This window comes from Lycium ferocissimum, chromosome 12 (assembly GCF_029784015.1).
Source record: "Lycium ferocissimum isolate CSIRO_LF1 chromosome 12, AGI_CSIRO_Lferr_CH_V1, whole genome shotgun sequence".
In the NCBI taxonomy this organism is placed as follows: domain Eukaryota; kingdom Viridiplantae; phylum Streptophyta; class Magnoliopsida; order Solanales; family Solanaceae; genus Lycium; species Lycium ferocissimum.
This window is the reverse complement of record NC_081353.1, coordinates 45,204,621-45,217,893: the sequence shown is the minus strand read 5'-3', so window position 1 is coordinate 45,217,893 and position 13,273 is coordinate 45,204,621. Positions and strand designations below refer to the sequence as shown.

Sequence of the window (13,273 nt, the reverse complement as noted above, 5' to 3'; positions counted from 1 at the left end):
TTGTCTTCATTGTGGAGGACCACACTCATGGCAAATTGTTTGAATTCTCCCGGGGGCGGATTGTGTGCACAATCTCAAACCTATGAGTGGAGTATTTGTGATAGGTGTGGCGGTCAAAATGGTCATTGGGATTATTGTGCTTATTTGTCCTTCCCTTCCCGAAACCCCCACTATGACTATTTTAGTTTTGATTTTGATGATAGTAGGGATATGGAAGTGGAAGAAGCCTCAAATGCTCAAAATGAGAGGATAATGCTCATGTTGGAGACCATCCTTGAAAAGGTGGAAAAACAGGACTTAGCGGTTAAGGACTTGATGCAAGCAATTAATTGCAATGACAAAGCTATTCACACCTTGGAGGATCAAATGAAATTATTGGCTCAGACTCATGATGCTCACCAACTTGAGGGTGTTGAAAGTAGACAAGAAAGTGGCCAAAACATGAATTTCTCCAAGGGTGGATTTTTACAAGCTTCGAACGACTCTCAACTTGAAGAAAGCCTCGACAAAGTGGAAATTGTGAGCCAAGATTGGCTTATGACTCAAGCTCAACAACTTGGAGCCTATGGGGATCATCGTGAAGGAATTTCGAGGATGATAGAATAATTTCTAAAAATTCATTTTGAGCAAAGTCAAGAAGTGGAGCCATTTAAAATTGCTATCCAAAAATTAGAGGCCGAATTGAATGCAAAAATTGAGGCATGTGATGATCAATGTCAAAGGGCCATGGATATTAGTTTTGAGTTGGTTTCCAATGAAGAAGGGGTCAAGATTGATTTTCAAGAGCTAATGGTGAATTACCAACCGACCAACCAAAAAATAATGCAAGATATCGAGATTGAACAAATGATTTTAGAGTTGAATGGAAGAGTTCATAACATAATTTTTGAAGACTCTAGTTCATTTGTGGGTGAGGATGTCAAAAATGGAGTGAATTTGAAAATGAAGCGCCTTAGACCGCATTCTAATCATTTTTCAACATTGTATTTGGTTGATGACATGAAAGTAGAACTAACCGAGCCTATGGAGGATTGTGGAGATGAAGAACAAAGTGTTTTTATTTTGAAGTTTGCCATGCCAAAACGACAAAATGACATTCTTCTCTTGAAGGCCAAAAAGTGCAAAATGCGATACCCGAGAGTTGACCTCTTTACTATTCTACCACCGCCTCACGAGCATCACCGGAATCTTGATTCAAAGTTGGGACGCAAATTCATATCCTCCAAGTGGAGGGAAAAGTGGTAAAGTTAACTCATGTTTTCTTAATTTTTAGTTTAATTTTGCAATTTTAATTTTTAGATAAGTTTCTTTTATTATATTTGATCATTCTACCAAGTGTCATAATTTTTGGAATTGATTTGAGTAGAATTTGGGATGTTGGAGTGGCTACACACTGCAAAAGATGCACAAAACTACTGCACCTCACTTTTAGCTTGTCCAATTTGCATGAAGCAGTCAGCAGTCACAAAGTGCAGCCACCATGTATTTTTAGTTTAAGAAGCTTGTTGTACATTTTGGGTCATAAACTGCAGCCAGCATTTTAAGTGTTTTAAGCACTTGAAACAATTCACCACACTCCCATTCTATTTCACACCTTGTGCCCTACCCTTATGTATATTTTTCTCATTCCATAAAACACAAAAAGAGCTCTCGCCCAACTCCCCGATCTCTCGCTCACTGCTCAACACCAAGCACATAAACACATACAAAAACGCACAAAAAGGGACAAAAGAACAGCAGCTCTGCACAAACAGCCAGCAACCAAACGATTTTTTTTTTCTTTTTCTCTTCTGCGGCTGCCTCATTCTCGTTCCAGGTATGATCTTTCACTTTGTTCTTTCATGGTTACATTCTTCTTCTCCTCTTCATCTTTGGTATGACATTCATGGATTGTAGAAGTTGAACTTGTTTTTTTTAGCATGAATTTCATATTTGAGCCGAAAATGTGGAGCTAGATTCTTGTTTGATTTTAAAATTTTTGTGTGGGAATTTGAGGAGGTTGGTTGAATGATTTGTATGGGCTGCTTTAACTACAAATTGGGGAAGTCTTGAGTACCCAATGTTCACCATTTTCATGAAGCTTAGAAGTGCCCACAACATGTTTGTTGATTTGCTTGAATGAGATGTTGGTGGGTCTCGAACAAATGAACAGTTTAAGTTGGGAGAAGCTTTATTTTGATAAATATTTTTGTGATGTGGTGTGATATGTCATGATGGATGATAATTTGGTAGATTAATTTTATTTTAGTATTTTTTTATGACATTTCTATTAGTATGATTTTTTTTTTATTACTAGTTTCTTCTATTTTTGTTAGGATTAAAAGTGGTGTGGGATGTGACTTTTGCCTCTTGGCTAATTTGTGGCTTGCTTGGTACCAACAAAAAGAATGAAGAAAAACTAAAGGAAAAATAAAGAATTGTGAATAATGGGAAGACTAGGTGGTGAAATGAAAAATGAAAAATGAATAAAGGGGTGGAAAAGTTTCAAAGGAAGTGTGCTTTGAATGTTGAAAATTGTAGTGCTTAGGGAGGTTTTGAGTCACTTTTACCCAAATTGTGCCCTACCTTAACCAAAAGCCTACATTATAACCCTTTAAGTCCTAATTGATTTTGAACCAATTGTGTCTACATTAGTGGAGAAATACATGAAGGGCAAGCTTATGGTACTACTTGTGTGCATGTGAACATCTTTGTGAGAGAGCGTTAATTCTTTCTATTTGATATCCCATTTGTGTTTGAAATTACATTTTCTAAGTGTGGAATTCTCTCTTGAGTGTGAGGGCACATGAGAATTTAAGTTGTGAATTTGTTCCATTTTCTAATTGAGAGGAATGAACAAAAGAAAGTTATTTTGTGATAATGAGGCAAATTTTGAAGCTTTAGTGTCATGACTTGATTGCTACTTCGATTAATTTGGTGGTTGAGCACTTGAAATGAAAATGAAGTTTTTGACAAGAAGTTGGTGATTCATATGTTTTGGATTAATTGGTGGTACCAATCAAAGTATGTGTTTGAGCTTAAAGTAAACTTTTTGACTTGGTTTGATGTTGGTGCACTATTAAATTGTGTCCTTAGAAGGAGATTGTATGTTTTGAATTGCTTGAGGACAAGTAATAGTTTAAGTTTGGGGGTTTGATAAGTTGGTATTTTACCAACTTATCTCTTCTTTAATCTTATATTTTTGCTATGTTTGATTGAGAAAATAGTGCATTTAATATCGTTTACATCTATTTTATCGGTTTTATGTGATTTAGAAGTGATTGGAAGAAACCAAGTGAAAATAAAGTCAAAAAGAGGCCAAATTGGACAGTTTTGCAAAACTGTCAAAACTGGACAGTTTTGCAAAAACGGGACAGATTTGCAAAAAACGAAAATCAGGGGCTGTTTTGGTCTAATTTTGAGAGGAAAAATTTTGGGACTACAAAAGCAAGCTTGAAGATATTATTTATCATCTTTGGCCATTTTCATCAAGCTTGGAGAGCTAGGTTTTTGCATCCACACTTGGGGATTGAAGATTTTGATGAGAATTTCTTAATCCTTTACTCATTTCTTCTTTTCCTTGCTATGTATTGATTATTTAAGTGTGTAGCTTTCTATTCCATTACTTGAATCTTATTTATGAAAATATTCTTGATTAAAGTTTGGATTGAAACTCTTATTTTGCTTATGTATTGAATGACTTTATTCCTAATGAAGTGGGTTATTGTTTCTTTAAATAATCTTGTTCTTGAATGTTTCCAAAGGGATTAGCTAACGCTAGGACTCTCCCATTTAATTTGATTTGAGCTAGAGAGAGGAAAATCGATTTGGAAAAGATTAGTTAACAAGGATTTGCGGCATAACCCTCATCTAATGACTTGAGCTCGAGAGAGGAAAGTCACTTGGGATTATATTAATTGTGCCTAATATCACACTTTAAGGCTTGAGAAAGCTTAAAGTGAAATTCATTGATTTGGTTGAGAAACTTTCGACGAAATTTAGAAATTATTATCTATTAACATAACCTCGTTCTTAGTTGTAAAATTGTAAAATACGTTGGATCGTTACTTGAGTGTAATCTCCTATTATCCATGCTTGTGGCCATTGATCATTTTACTTGCTTTCTAGATTAGTTTATCTTTGTTAGTTGTTAAATCAAAACTCAAATATTGAAGAAAGAGTGTTTGGCTTAGCGTAGAAAGTGATAATTCCTTACTTGTTTAAATTGCCTAGTATATTGTTCCCTGTGGGATCGACCCCAACTCATAGTTGGGTAAATTATATTGCATACGACCGTGTACACTTTCTCTTTGAGGAGTGGATTTGGACGTTATCACATATTAGCCAACTTCTCGATGCAGTACACAAGTCTCCAAATCTGTGGAGCGATCTGGCCGATACACACCCGATACCGACGATAAAAGTCCTCGATCACTCGAGGAACAGGGAGAGTAAACCCGATGGCGAAAGGATAAGTGTATGACAACGAGTAACCAACAACATGGTGATTTATTTTTACCCCATTCCCAACAGGGCGAACGTCAACATATGTGCCTAAGGCCAGTCTTCCCTGATTACCGTAATGATGGCATCGTCGATACAAGATTCGAAATTCTCCACCGAATCAAGATGGTAAGAGATTTTGCAGTCGTTCGCGTATTTAAATCCCGATGGAAGGATGTTAGCAGCGAGAGATTCTAACTCTTTATCAGAATCGGCGGCCCCCGTTGGCGACAGAAACGAAGACTGATCTTCACCTTGGGTTAATAATGGAACATAAGCCATAACCGCGACAGGTATAACCTAACAATGGATGATCACATCTTGATAGAAGAAGGTTTAAAGCTCGAGGTAGGCTATGGGTTTGGTGTGGAAATCGCAGCAAGTTTTTTTGGAAGAAGCAAGGGTTAGGTTTGAAGAATGCAGGTGCATGAAAAAAGAAAATACATGGGCTTTATATAGAAGAGAAATCAAAGGGTCATGTAGCGTATCAAGGACTCTGACAAAGGGAGTTTTCCCAAAAAAGATTGGCAGCTGGAATAATGATGAGCCGACATCAGGCAGAGTGCGGAAACTTTGAGAGGTCATCTTGTCCTAGGGTGATAGAGACTGTTCATCTAGCTTCATCTGGTTCCATTTCCCATAGTCAGTACCTGACCTCGGGAAATAGGGGGACTATCTGTATACCGGTGAAACCGAGGTAATTGATATCCCCGGTTTCCCGAAATGGAAATTATGCTTGGTCGCCATGAGATCGATCTTATCGGGGATCGGATTCCGAGATCGAGCAGGATCAGGACATTGAGGCAGGTTGAAGAGGCGGTTAGTCACCATGATAAGAAAATCGAAATATCCGCCATCAGTCGGATATTTCGGCACCGATCACGTCAACAATTGTCAACATATTTTATTTGATTTTATTCCTTATTTAGTATTGTACTAGGGTTGGGACTCCTTTATTATATAAAGAAGAGACCCCCCTTTATTTTGGCCAAGTTTTCCCCCCCAAAAAGAGAACAGCATATTCATAGTTCAAGCAAGCAATAACATCATCAGCACTGTTCATCTTCTTTATTTCATTGTTCAGAGTTCGCCGTTTGGCCCCGTGCATTAACCTCAACCCCCGACATTCGAGGCCAATCGGTGCCCTTCATAATTAGATTTGTAGTCTGATTCTGCACTATTATTTGTTATAAAATTATAAATTGTATTAAATTAAACCGCATATCCTTGGCTTCACCTATAAATTCAATTGTTATCCATTTTTAGGGTAAACAAAAAAAGAAAAGAAAAAGACTTCCGATACGTATACTCATAAACATGTCATGCAAATTTCTGTGAGTTTTAAAGTATCTTTAATAGTCAAGTGAGAAGTTCGAATTAAATTTTTTCTTTTTTTTGAATGTATAAATGATGTAATTCTTCTTAAAATAGGCTAATAAAAAAGGAGTGACACATAAAGGGAACAAAGGGAGTATTATTTACTTCAATTTGCAATGATGTAATAGTACTTCAAAGTTGTCATAATGGTGACCAAACATACATAATTATGCAATAAATATGTTCCTTCCAGATGGAAGAAGGGGAAAGAACTATAATACGAAAAACTCTTACAAGAACACATGAAGCGAAAGAAGATGAAATTTCAAACACCTTCTTTAATCAGCTTCTTTAACTTAGTTTGGATGAAAGAAGAATGTCATTTACCACCTTTTCTATGTTCACATAAGATGACCCTGTTGATTTTTTTGCAGATTCCTGAGCCAAATTCTTCCATTCAATTGTCTTTTTCTTCATTTCTTTGCCGTTTTCACCAACCATCAATTCCCTCACAAGGCTTTCCACTTCATCCCTCTTCACATTATTGTCAATCTCCATTCCTACACCCCATTTAGTAACAGAAAACCAACAATTTGTTTGTTGTTCTGCGAAAAACGGCCAGCAAATCATAGGGACTCCACTACTAATACTCTCGAGAGTCGAATTCCATCCACTGTGAGTCAAGAATCCTCCTATTGCTGGATGGTTAAGTACTTCTTCTTGCGAGCACCAACTCGCAAGCATTCCCTCTTTTAGTTTCTTCCATGAATTCGAGGTGGAAGAATTGCTTCGTCACTTTGATATTAATATCGGGTCTTATGATCCATAAAAACTCTTCGGCTATTTGCAAGTCCCCAAGCAAATTCAATAAGTTGATTAGGAGTCATAACAGTGATACTACCAAAGTTAACATAAACAACAGAGTTTGGTTCTTTTGTGTCAAGCCATTGTATGCACTCTGGCTCCTCTTTCCATAGGCTTGACCCGAGTCCCTTCAAATTCTCATCATCGACATGTTTGACGAGTAAATGCAATGGCCCTATTGGGTAGACTGGTGGAAGGAGAGTTCGGAGCGATTCAAGAACTTCATTCTCTAGTGCCTCGAAGGTGTTGAGGACAATTGCAGAAGCTTTTCTCGCTCTCTCTGTTTCTTGGAGAACAAATTTAATCATGAATTCATCTGGATTTGTAGTTCTCAAGAAACTTGGAAGATCCCTTAATCGCATGTTCTCCATTCCTGGTATGCAATCCAAAGTTGTCTCTAGGTACCCATTTGTCAAGTGACTGGCATCTACAATTTCCCAAAAGAGAAAAGGTCAAAGACATGCATATATAGGCGGATCCAGGATTTAAATTTTATGGGTTCAATCTATAGATTTTTAGCATTGAACCCATTATTTTTTTAAAGTTAGGGATTCATATCTACTATTTATTGCAATTTTAATAATTTTTTACACATAAATTTAGGCTCCGCGTCCAAAGTTTGGGGTTCAGTTGAACCCCAACATTATGGGCTACATACGCCTCTGTAATATAACTAGGACTAGGATTTAGCTAAAAGGTTAACATCATTTATACCCCCAACTTTGCTTTAAAAATCAAACTCCCCCCTCAAGTTTGAACAATAAACATTCTCCCCCCTTTATCGTAGTTGATTTGTTAAAATGCCTAGATTACCCTTACATTATCAATATTTGTCTTCTTTTTCCACTTCTTTAAAATCATGATATTTTTCTTTTTTAAATCTATATAACAAATTTCTGATGAAAAAATAAATATTATCATCTGGGTGAAGAAACAAAAAAGTGATTAATAATAATTGAGTATATAAGTAATGTTGTTTTATAATGCAATAAATTAGTTGACTAAAAAATTATTTTTATTAATAATTATCAAAACTCTAATCTTTAGTTATACAAGTGAAAATAACAGGTAATAATAACTTTAAAAGATTTATTTTAATGCAAGTAATAAAAACAATATTAATAAAGATAGAGACAATATTTTAGAAATTATTTATTTATATTGGAAATGAATTTTAAATTATAATTTAAGAAATATTTCGTAAATGACAACCAAAACTTGTTTATTTATATAGACAATAGAGAATAAGAGAGAAGTGAAACTTAAATCTACACACACATTCATGTACATACATATATACATATAATATTGAAGTAACAATCTTAAAAAATAGCATTAGATTTTGTGACAAATTCAAATAAAAGTATTATTCTACTTATAATGTTAATGACTTTGGATAAGAATCTATAAATACCTATGTTAAAAAAGTAAATATTATATATAATATTAAAATATTACATTAATGGAGAATTGAAAATAACAAGGGTGAAATAGACAGTGCATAAGATAAAGAGGGAATAATGTCTATTATTCAAAGTTGAGAGGGGAAATTTGATTTTTAAAGCATAGTGGGGGGTGAAAATGATTTTTTCCCTTTAGCTAAATACATCAAGAATACCAATAAAGCCTTAAACGATAGCTAATTTCTTTCATCTATCTAAATTTTAGTGGATAGTCTTGGGTGACTGATGGTATAAACCTATAATTTCAATAGAAACATAAGTTCAGTTTAAAAAATATTAAAGGCTGAACCATTAAGTTCTAATTATGAATTCGCTTCTGGATAGAGCTATCTGGTACATGTACTGATTGAAGGTACCAGTTCTCCGATGGAATAATCGATACAAAAGCAAAACTTATTGAGGGAGAAGGTGATTATACCTTTAAGTGGAGCATATCCTTTTTCAATAACAGTGGAGTAATGCATGTAACCTAAGAAACCACAAGCACTGGTGGTCCAAAACAGAACTTCAGGGACTCCCAATTCTTGTGCTGCAGCAAAGGTGAAGCTCATGACACCATCCGAGACGATACAAGACACCGGTGGCACTTCCAATGTGTTATTGAGCTTTGCAAGAAGATCCTTAAAGGGACCCAAGCAAGTTTTAGTTGTGGATTCACATAGAGAAGGTACGTCTTGCGTGGCATCGGCATCACTTGGGGCGAGTCCATCAGGAATGGTCTCGTAACGGAACGAAGAAAGGCCGTTGAGAGCGTTAGGGCCACGAGACTTAAGGAGACGCCTATGGTTATATTCAGTGTTGACAAAAGTTATGTGAAAGCCTTTGTGATGAAGAATTTTGGCTAGCTTTAACATGGGGTTAATGTGGCCTTGGGCAGGGAATGGTATGCATACTGCATGTGGCTTTTTTAATTCAGCACTAATGGAACCCATTCTTTCTATTTCTCTTTTTAAATATGTCTCCAAAGGGAAATGAAGGATTTTGTACGATTTTGGTAAGGAGGACAGAAGATGATAGAGATATTTATAGATGGAAAAAAAGAAGTCAAGAAAGTGCCAAAAAAGATCAGGTCAGACTGTTATACAATGGGAAAGCTCTGCAAGTTTGGTTTCAATCCGGAACAAAGGCCGGTTTCGAAGTCAAATATGACTTACTATATTAATATAATATATTACACGCATTCATTCATTATTAGTCCGATTTCTTCTCCCAGAAAATTGTCATTCAATACATCAGTATTGCGGCTTCAAATATATATACTTCCTTTATTTTTATTTCAATTTATGTGAATCTATTTTCTTTTAAGTCGTATCAAAATAAATGACTTCTTTCTTAATTTGAAAACAAATTCACTTTATAAAATAATTTATAACCACACAAATATTCAATACTTATTTTGAACCACAAATTTTAAAAGTCTTCACTCTTTCTTAAATGTCGTGCCTAATCAAATAGATTCATATAAATTAAAATTTAGGAAATATATTATATTATTTTATTTACTTAGAAATGCGAGCAGCCACCAAAGCGTCGACATGCCTGCTTAGGCTAGGTAGTTTGGTCATTTCATGTGCTACCTTTGATATCTTAGCTAATCTTTGACAGGTGTACATGAATTTGCTGAAAAGTTTTATTATGGGTGAGACACAACTATTATTAATTGTGTGAGGGAGATTATTTAATTAATTTTATAATGCGGGACCCGTCAATCATCTCACCCCACCTGCTCCCATTCTCTCCAATCCACTGTTTTTCTCTTCCTCGTTTCCCTCGCTCTTCTCTCTCCTCTTTTTGCACATTTTCTATTTTCATCAAACTTTAAAACCAATTTTATTACATGGAGACCATAATTCTTTAAGACATTTTGAGTAAATTTTTTCGATGGTCGTCTAACTTTAAGAATTTTGAGTAAATTTTATTATATGAATATTTTTTTAAAATTATAAAGGTCATTCGATTTTAAAACTTATCAAACATTTTTTTAATTTTTCACCTAAAAATTATTCAACTTTAAAGTTTACAACACAACTATTTTCTTTTTTATTGTCATATAAAAGTCATTCAACATTGGCCAAGTTAAATTAGTTCTGGCGTGCAATAATACATTTGCTTTCCTTATTTTGATTTCTTATGATAATTTTAACTCATTATCATTAATGTCAAATAATATGATTTGACTATTTTTCCCTTAATAATATACTCATACGGGAAGTAACTTTTGATAAACACTTTTAAAAATAGAAAAATAATTTTTATATGGTAAACTTTTTAATTGGATGGCTTTTACGTAATAAAAAAAATAAAAAAGTGCTTTTTGTGGGATAAACATTAAAGGTAAACGACAGTTATTGTAACTATGAGTTTAATTGTCATTTAACTTTAATGTTTATCCCACACAAGTATGAGTTGGCATGTCTCGCACATACTAAAACTTTTAGAATTTGCTTAATTGGGACCTACCTCAATTTCCACGGTACACGCTGCAATTGCAAGCTTTTGCAACTATCACTTTTTGACAATGTGGGTTGAATTTTCCATCTTACACTTTCATTTGCACCTTCTTTAAATGTGTCAATACTTGTCTCTCTCTTTGCATTGCATAACTTATATCCAGCTTTGTGGTATTTCTTTATTTAGTACTTCTTCAAAATCATACTATTATAAACTGTTTAACATTTCACAAAGCTTAGAGAACAGTTGAATAAGCTATTGCATCCAAAATTTTGAGCAATGTATTGAAAATACTAAAGCTAATAAAAATACATCACTAAATTATATTTTACAAGTTTATATTGCATTTTGTCTTTTAGGAGAATTTTATTCAATTTAAATTTATGATTATGAAAACTGTATTACACTATAATTTTAACAAAATGTATCTTAGGAAGAGATCTAAACTTATACTAATGAAAAAGTTACAAATTAAGAGCAAAGACGTTTTCATTTTGAATAGGTAAAAGTACAAATTTAAGAATATCTTAAAACAACATTCTTTTGGAGTTGGGCCGAACGTTGCACGGCATCTTCCTACTAGTCTTTTAGAAGCTATGATGATGATTATAATATTAATAATAGTGCCAATAATTATATCAAGAGTTTAACTTTTACACAATCCCATCGTAAAATGATTTTTATACTATCAAGTAACTTGAATAACGATCATGACAGATTCATATAGTCGATTCTTACTTATTTGAGACTGAATCATATTTATTTTTATTGCAAGAGTGTAAATATGTAATAGTTCATAATAGTTCATAAAAATTGAAACTTTGTGATCTGAAAAATAAACGAAGGTAAAATACATTAATATATAATGTAGATATTATCATTTACATGGTCCTTGTGTAAGTTAAACTCATGTACATAATATGTTTATCTTGGATCGGGGTAATATGGTCGGTTTACAAGTCACCGAATAATTGTCTATTGCATAAATAATGAATATATTGGTGACCACTAGATCTAATAAGAAATTCAAACTTCAAGAGGCTGGTCCTGATGTGCTTAGATTATCTGTATTATTATACAAATAAAAATATAATCATAACCAATCAATCAATTAAAAGAATTATACTTGAAGAAGTTGGCGATCATGTTCATGTACATACGATATATCTACACGATTTATTTTTTTAGTATTTCTTTTGTTTTACCCCTCCTGCAGGATCTTTCTCCTCTTTGCTCTCTTGGCGACTCGAGCCTCACAATCTTCGGGTTGGAGATGGAGGGTGTTTACTATCTGAGTACCCTCCTATTGTCTACACGACTAGTGAATAGTTCGCTTTTTATGCATTTGTGTCTCCTGTAAAAAATCTTTCCAGTCAATTCTTTTGAAAAAGAAATTGATCATTCGGCAAATAGTTGTAAAACATTTTTAAGACATGATAGAATATTACTCATAAAATATAATAAACTCATTTCCATACACCTTATGCCATAATTTTCGAAAATCCATTCAAATTTAATTATAGCTAGTAGCTTACCTTGATATTTTTTTATATTAATATTGTACAATAGACTAGAAACCAATCACTCTGATGTAATATTCTTTTTAACAAATAATGAAAATAATAAACTACAGGCGAACACTAATTATGTTTAGTTATATTAATTTATTTAAAATGATGACCAGATAAATCTGAAGAAATATTTTTAAAAAGAAAAGGAAAAAGAAATTTTGCGGTAGTTAACACTCAAGTGGATACTTAATTTAGTTTCATTAGCGGAAAACTCTAGTGTGGATGATTTAAATCGAAGTAATTGAAATTCGCTTCTCTGCTTGATATTCCAGTGTTTTAAGACACGCTGTAAGACAAAAAAAAAAAAAAATCCTAGATATGATGATTTTTCTCTATAAAATATTCCATCCTTTTACCTTTATATAAAAATCTCTTCTATTTAATGCTTAGTGATGGTTGATCCCTACTTGATCTCTATTTTTCCATTTTTTTGAATTCTTCATTTATCTTTGAAAAAGACTGTTTAACGCAAATTAATAGAAGAAACTGTTCAATTTGAGTTCTACTCTTTTTTCATTCAACCGTTAATGTATTCTTAAATTGTTAGAATTGGAACTAATAGTGTTCCACGACTCACACAATAAGCCACGCTTGATTTTGATTTTGATAATAAAAAAACTAACTAAAGAAGGTAATAATATAATGAACGTATCCAACTTTGAAACAAGTTAATTTAATGTACTTAACGAATTCTTATACAGTCAAATATCTCTATAATATTGTTGTTTGTCCGAATTTTTATGGCTGATATAGCAAAATACTGTTATAGAGAAAATATAATATAAACATTAAAGTTTTTCCAAAAAATTTGATCGTTATATATTAAAATACTATTATAAATGATGATTATTATAGAGAGATTTGTCCGTACTGTTGATTATAAGAAGGTTTTGTTATCATCGCCTACTATTAATTTACACATAATAGTGCTCCACATGTTTGTAGAAGTCTATATGGTCACGCGATATTTCAGAAGGGATGAAAAAATCGTTTAGTGGTCTCCTCTCTTTTTTTTTTTTCCTGGGGGGTGTTGGGGGCGGGGTGCGGGGGGGGGGGGAGTACCTGTCGGGTCTTTTTTATTTTTTATTTTTTATTTTATATATTGCCGTGTCTATTGGTGTCTAT

The 13,273-nt window shown here is 33.6% G+C and overlaps 1 pseudogene; it reads right to left on the bottom strand.

The window, feature by feature from the left end:
* Window positions 1-6,053: 6,053 nt before the first annotated feature.
* LOC132040973 (7-deoxyloganetin glucosyltransferase-like) lies at window positions 6,054-9,138 on the bottom strand (annotated as a pseudogene).
* Window positions 9,139-13,273: the final 4,135 nt, after the last annotated feature.